The sequence below is a fragment of the Triticum dicoccoides genome, chromosome 6A (assembly GCF_002162155.2).
Source record: "Triticum dicoccoides isolate Atlit2015 ecotype Zavitan chromosome 6A, WEW_v2.0, whole genome shotgun sequence".
Classification (NCBI taxonomy): domain Eukaryota; kingdom Viridiplantae; phylum Streptophyta; class Magnoliopsida; order Poales; family Poaceae; genus Triticum; species Triticum dicoccoides.
Genome location: NC_041390.1, coordinates 367,065,644 through 367,073,535, shown reverse-complemented (window position 1 = coordinate 367,073,535; position 7,892 = coordinate 367,065,644).

Below are 7,892 nucleotides of genomic sequence, written 5' to 3'. Positions count from 1 at the left end.
TTTGTTGCTCCGAAGTGTGCTATTTGATCTGAAATTCCAGACAAGTGTTAATTTCACTATGTCTGAAATCTGTTTGTCAAATGCATTTTTTTGCCATGCTTGTTTGAACCTGTTAATGGATTAATTGGCCGTAGCGCAGTGCTAGACTTTTGTTAAGCTTCTTGAATGAATCCCTGCCATGTATTTTGATGCCATGTTTGAGTGCTGTAGCATGTTCATCTTGTTGCATTTAGATGGCTACTTGCTGTAAATCACAGAACATGGCCATATTTGAATCGCTTTCCATTTCCAAACCGTAGCTCCGATTCTGGCGTTATTTATATCGTTTTCAAGCGATTTCATCTCATCTTTCCAGTGGAACACTTGGATTTCCATGTTGAGGCCAGGTTCATGCATTACTTGTCAAATCTTGCATATGCATCACATATTGCATCCCGCATAGCATACCATGTTTGCATCATATTGCTTGAGCTTTGCACGTGGTCGATTGTGTCCTTGTTGCTTGTTTGTCTTGTTTGGGCAGATCCAGGAGGCGAGTTCGCTAACGAGGAGCCCGTTGAGTTTGCTTTCGAGGATCCAGTCAACTCTGACAACTTTGCAGGCAAGATGATCATACCCTCGAAATCACTACTATCTTTGCTTTGCTAGATGCTCGCTCTTTTGCTATGCCAATGCTACGATGCCTACCACTTGCTTTCAAGCCTCCCAAATTTCCATGTCAAACCTCTAACCCACCATGTCCTAGCAAACCATTGTTTGGCTATGTTACCGCTTTGCTCAGCCCCTGTTATAGCGTTGCTATTTGCAGGTGAAGATTGGAGTCTGTTCCTTGTTGGAACATTATTTACTTGTTGGGATATCATTATATTGCCATGTTATCTTAATGCATCTATATACTTGGTAAAGGGTGGAAAGCTCGGCCTCTCGCCTAGTGATTTGTTCCACTCTTTCCGCCCTAGTTTCCATCATATCGGTGTTATGTTCCCGGATTTTTGCGTTCCTTACGCGGTTGGGTTATAATGGGAACCCCTTGATAGTTCGCCTTGATTAAAGCTTTTCCAGCAATGCCCAACCTTGGTTTTACCATTTGCCATCTAGCCTCTTTTTCCCTTGGGTTTCCGGAGCCCGAGGGTCATCTTATTTAACCCCCCCGGGCCAGTGCTCCTCTAAGTGTTGGTCCACCTGTCAGCTGCCGGTGGCCACCAGGGGCAACTCTGGGCTGGCCTACCCGTACCTAGGACAATCTAAGTGTGCCCTGAGAAAGAGATATGTGCAGATCCTATCGGGATTTGTCGGCACATTCAGGCGGTGTTGCTGGATTTGTTTTAACCTGTCGAAGTGTCTTTGAAGAACCGAGGTACCGAGTCTGATCGGAACGTCTCGGGAGGAGGTCTATTCCTTCGTTGACCGTGAGAGCTTGTCATGGGCTAAGTTGGGACTCCCCTGCAGGGATTTGAACTTTCGAAAGCCATGCCCGCGGTTATGGGCAGATGCGAATTTGTTAATGTCTGGTTGTAGATAAGTTGAACCTTAACTTAATTAAAATGAATCAACAGAGTGAGTTACCGTGATGGTCTCTTCTCGGCGGAGTCCGCGAAGTGAACATGGTGTTGGAGTAATGCCTGCGCAGGTTGTCCTCTAGTTACTCATTCGCGCTTTGCCTCCTCTTCTCGCTCTCTTTTGCGAACAGGATAGCCACCATATATGTTAGTCGCTTGCTGCAGCTCCACATATTTACCTTGCCTTACCTATAAGCTTAAATAGTCTTGATCCCGAGGGTGCGAGATTGCTGAGTCCCTATGGCTCACAAATTACTATTAGACCAGATGCAGGGCCTGATGATTCCGCTCCAGGTGACGCGCTTGACCTCAAGTGGGAGTTCGACGAGGACTCTCAACATTACTATGTGTCTTTCCCTGATGATCAGTAGTGGTGCCCAGTTGGGGGTGATCGAGACCGTGTCGCATGTTGGGTTATCTTTTATTTTGGCGCCGTAGTCGGGCCATGAGTGTTTGGATGTTGTAATGCTATTTATGTACTTGATTGACGTGGCGAGTGTAAGCCAACTATGTATCTCCCCTTTTATTATCTATATTACATGGGATGTTGTGATGATTGCCTAACTTGCGACATTGCTTTCAATGCGGTTATGTCTCTAAGTCGTGCCTCGACACGTGGGAGCTATAGTCGCATCGAGGGCGTTACACGCACATGTAGTGCGCCATTAGTATGCCTAGAGGTGCGCCATTACTATCTGACTTAGTAATGGCGCACCACATAGAAGTGCGCCATTAGTAATAAATTTTTTCAAATATTTTTTCAAAAAAAAATTATTTTAAAAAAAAAATTCAAGTCAAGCAGGCCGAGCCCCGAGCGCTCGCCCGCTCTGGAGTCGCCCCTGACCCCGTCTCCCCCAACTCCGGCCGCCGAGATCGCCATCGTCGCCCCACTCAGTTCCGGCCTTCCCAGAGCCTGCTTCGACGCTTGCTGCAACCGCCGTGAGCTCAGATCCGTCCTCCCCCTCTCCGTTAACTCCCTCCTGCATCATATGCACCGCACCACGTTCACCCGCACCTGCTGCCACCGCGCTCGTCGCCGACGTGACTCCGGCCACCCACCGGCCAAACCACCATGGGCAACGCACTCACCGCACTCGTAGGAACCCGTAGCACCACTCCACGCGCCTCGCTGTGCCCCGTAGCCTCTGGTTCGACCTCACCCGAGCTCCAGCAGCCGCACAGCTCGTCGCCCGCGACGTTTCCGGCCACCCCAGCTCCACCCACTACCACCACTCGACGCGGCTCACTCCCCGCATCACGTAGATGTGCTTCATCGTCGTTTTGGTCGCTGGAGCACAAAACCTGCACCGCTCCGCCGCACACTACAAGGAAAAGGCCTACTAGTGGCGCACCAGTTTTGCCTACTAATGGCGCACTACTGGTGCGCCACTATAGTGCGCCATTAGTATGCCTAGAGGTGCGCCATTACTATCTGACTTAGTAATGGCGCACCACATAGAAGTGCGCCATTAGTAATAATTTTTCTCAAATATTTTTTTTGAAAAAAAATTAATTTTTTATAAAAAAAATTCAAGTCAAATCGCACTATGGCTTAATCTCAAGTCAAATCGCACTCCGTGGTCAAACTTCCCAAAAGGTCACCCATCCTCACACTACTCCAGCCCAAGCACGCTTAACTTTAGAGTTCTATCCAACCCCAGCACCAACTCACTTCACAGGCACTTATTGATATATCTAGCATATCAATCCTATTAAACATTATTGATGTTTAGGACTTTGTTCTTGTTCATGACTGTGATAAATTTTTGAAAAAATATTTCAAACTTCCGTTCATATTACGTATCATATTTTGAAAAAAAAATCCCAAAAAAATTGAAACTAATTTTTTTTCTGTTACTAGTGGCGCACCTAGCATACGGTGCGCCATTAGTAAGTTTGAAATTTTTTGAATTTTTTTGCCTCCAGATCTTAAAAGCCCCATAACTTTTTTTCTGTTAGGTTTTCGAGGTTAAATTCGGATGTAACTTTTTGAGTAGATGATTTTTTATATAGAAAACTTTTTAATCCGAGTTCATATGCAAAAGTTATGCCCCTTTTATAAATTCTAGAGAGATTTTGCAAATAAAGTCGAAATTCATATTTGTAAATTTTTCCAACAACTAGACCACATATCACATGGGAAACTTATTTTCTTTAATTTTTTTGACATTTTCATCATTTTCTTTTATTTTTTTAAAACTGAAAAGGCGGTCCACCTGGGGGGTGCATGCGAGGGATTTTTTGGGCCAAGTAAGTAATGGCGCACCGTGGAAGTGGTGCGCCATTACTAGATGAACTAGTAATGGCGCACCACTCCCACGGTGCGCCATTATTAGTTTTCAAAAATATTAAAAAAATTGAAAAAAATTACTAGTGGCGCACCGTTGATGTGGTGCGCCATTACTAGTTAAACTAGTAATGGCGCACTATCCCCTGGTGCGCCATTACTAGTTTTGACAAAAAATAATAAAAAAATTGAAAAAAATTGAATTTTTTTACTAATGGCGCACCGTGGATGTGGTGCGTCATTACTAGTTTAACTAGTAATGGTGCACTATCCCCTGGTGTGCCATTACTAATTTTGAAAAAAAAAATAAAAAAAATCTTTTTACTAATGGCGCACCGTGGATGTGGTGCGCCATTAGTATTTGGACACTAACGGCCCACCAACACATGGTGCGCCATTAGTATATAGTAGTGGCGCACCACATGTCTGGTGCGCCATCAGTGTCAATTTCATCTATAGCCCTTTTCCTAGTAGTGGCGTCTGGCCTCGCCACCGGCTAAACGCCGGCGAGTTTGACCCTGGTTGACCCATTGTGGGCCTAGGTTGACTTCCCCCTGAGTCTATGACAAGTGGGACCGCCCTGCTAATTAACTTAGATTAGCACTAACTAAATTTAGTTAGTTAATTAACTACTGACATGCGGGTCCCACTGGTCACGTTTGACCTGGACCGGCCCCATTGACCACTGACGTCACCCTGACGCAATAATTCAATTACTGGAATTATTCTTATACAGGAAATTCCAGAAAAGATTACAAACTTCAAAAATTCATAACTTTTAATCTGTAACTCCAAATGCAAAGATTTATATATGAAATTTGATCAGAAAAATTCAATCTTTCCATCTGTAATGGTTTCATGCATGACAAAACACTTTAACCTTGCTGTTTAGGTGAAACAAGCTAATGCATTTATATGGCTTAAGAACATAAGCTTTCATTTGAATCCTTGATTCAAATAGACTCAAACCAGCGTGTTTCACAATGCATTAGGCATGACACCTCATATTACCATGTCATAGCATGCATCATATTGTTGCACATTGCCATGTGATGATTGTGTTCTGTGATTTCTTTCGTGGTAGGTTCTGCCTCCGAGGATATTTTCGAGTATACAACTGAAGGGCAGTACCCTACTACTTCTCCATCAGGCAAACAACCCCATTGATCATATCGATACAATCCCATGTTCTTCCTCCTGCTCTCATTTACTGGATTAAGACAACAACGTTCCAAACTATTGTGTGCTGCGGTAGTTGAACCCTTATCCTCTGCATGACCTGTCATTGCCACAGTAACTAGATGAAACCCACTAGCATGTGTAGGAGTTGATTGAGCTATGTATGTGTTTCCTACCTTCCTATGCCTGCTATGCTTAGAGTTGTGTCAGGTCTGGTTCATCTGGGTGATGGGCTAGAGTGAAATGATTACGTCGGTAATGTGAGGGATGTGTTGAACATGATTTGGTAAAGGTATTGATGAGAGGCCAGGTAGGAGTACATGGTGGGTTTTTTCATTCAGGCCGTCCTTAAGAACTGAGATCTCTATGTGTGATTCAAGAATCAGTTACTACCATACGTTGGGCCCGAAACCAATGGACCCTCTCGGCTTCTTAAGCACCCTAGTACTCTTTCCAGGAGTTGCAACTAGTTTCTGGTGTTTGTAGGTTATGTGTTAGCGGCCGTGCGTAGCGCTGACCCTAGGGGTGGGCTATGATGCGGTAGATACACCGTGTCACGGTGTACCGAGTCACCCGTTTGGTGTCTCGGGAACCCTGTTCACATCATTCGGGGCCGTATGTGGAAACCTCGGCCGAACTCCCTATGGATGCAACCTGGATAGCTGATAAACCTGGACTAGAGACTTAAGTGTTTAGGTAGGCCGTGGCCGAAACCCTCGTTGGGCTTCCGCTTGAAGGTTGTCGAGTACATGTCGTGTAAACAACGGTAAGTGGTGAGAGCGTGTGTGAAGAAGTACACCCCTGCAGGGTTAACACCATCTATTCGAATAGCCGCGTCCGCGGTAAAGGACTACTTGGTTGCCTATACAGTTCATAGACAAGTTAAGGGTTACTACTAAAAGACTCAAGATAAGTGTGAGTGTCGCGGATGGCCCTCTCGTAGGATGACGAGGGAGGATCCACAATGGAGTATTGTGTTGGTGATTAGTGGACTCGTGTGCGAAAACTATTTTACTAGTGGTTTCTCGTAGGATAGCTTAGCCAAGAGTCAAAGCTGGCTTGCTGCAATAACTCCACCACCTTCTTGAGAATGAGCATGTATAGTAGGATCTGTTGTAAGACTTGCTGAGTACCTTTGTACTCATGTTGCTTTAATTACTGTTTTTAGACGACAACACCGCCCCCTCCGACGGATTTTACGTAGACCTCGACATCGATGAGTGACTTGCCACCTAGGTGGTGATTCTGGCCATGGAGGGCCCTATGTAGATAGACAGGCTTCGTCAAGCCTTCTTTCTTTCTAGTGTCTGTACTCAGACTTATTTGCTTCTGCATGTGCTTGTATGCTTGTATGATTTGAGTGTCGGGTCATGTGACGCCTACCTGTATGAACATGTTATGTATGGCTCTCCGGAGCCTTTAAATAAAGTACTTGAGTTGTAGAGTTTTGTTGTGATGCCATGTTGTATTTACACATATCAAGCATATTGTGTGTATGATTGAAATGCTTGGTATGTGTGGAATCCGACAATCTAGTTGTTTATCCTTGGCAGCCTCTCTTATGGGGAAATGTAGTCTAGTGCCTCCTTGAGCCATAGTAGTCCGCTACTGCCCGGTTCACCGGAGTCCTGCTAGCCCAGCTCTACTGCTAAGGACACTTGACTGGCCGGCATGTGTTTCACTTCGTTCCTATGTTTGTCCCTTCAGGGAAATGTCACGCAGTGACATCCGAAGTCCTGCCTAGCCTGCTACAGCCCAGGTTCTCCGGAGTCCTGTTAGCCTAGTGCTACAGCCCGAATTGACACGCTCTTGACCGACATGCTCGATGTGATTCATGTATGCCTGTACCCATAGGCTTGTGCCGCTTTGGGTTCACAACTAGCCATGTCGGCCCGGGTTCTCTGTCATATGGATGCTAGGGACACTATCATATACGTGAGCCAAAAGGCTCAAACGGTCCCGGGCCATGGTAAGGCGACACCCGTGGGAATACCGTGCGTGAGGCCGCAAAGTGATATGCGGTGTTACCGGCTAGATCGATGTGACTTGGAATCGGGGTCCTGACAGCGTTGGCATCAGAGCCGGACTGCCTGTAGGTTCGTTGAGCCAAACTGGTCGATGTCGAGTCTAGAAATGTTTTAGTTATATGTAGGGGAATTGATTGTGGGAGGGAACGTAAGGCTCTTTTACTCCTTTACCTTATGACCTCTGATCTGAGTCATTCTCTTCTCATTCCACGTGGGTTAAGGACTAGGCTCTCTTCTCTCTATCAGGTTCACGTGTTACTAATCCGTAGTAGCTTATAGGATTGTTGTTATAAGCCTCAGTATAGTTGCTACTACTTTTAGTATGTTGTCAGTTGAACCAGAACCTTGATATGATGTTGTTGAGTGGTTTTGCAAAATGTTGTGAATGTATCAAATCTTTTTATGAGCATTTACAGCCGTCATGCTGTCCGATTTCTCCTAGAATATTCTAAAGCCTTTGCATTATTCTGTGCTTTCAGATGGCCACCCGTTCCCAGAACCAAGTGGTTCGTCTGACTCGGTGCCTCAATGTACCCGGTCACACGACCATGTTGGTTCAAGTGATGGTCGAGACAGGCTATCAATGGTATCCTGAATATACCGTCGAGGAGCAGTTCCGAGACTTCAACCAGAGCCAGTACCTTTGTACCTTCCGGATATATCCATCTTATCCAGGAGCCACTGAACCCCTCCATCTTATCCGTGGAGGACGCAGCCTACTCAATGATGACTATCATTCGAGCCAGGACTGCCTTGCTCCAGAACACCGATTTTCGCTACATGCCAGCCTCACTCTCTGGAGCACAGGGGTACTATCAGGCTTTGTACTATGACTCTACA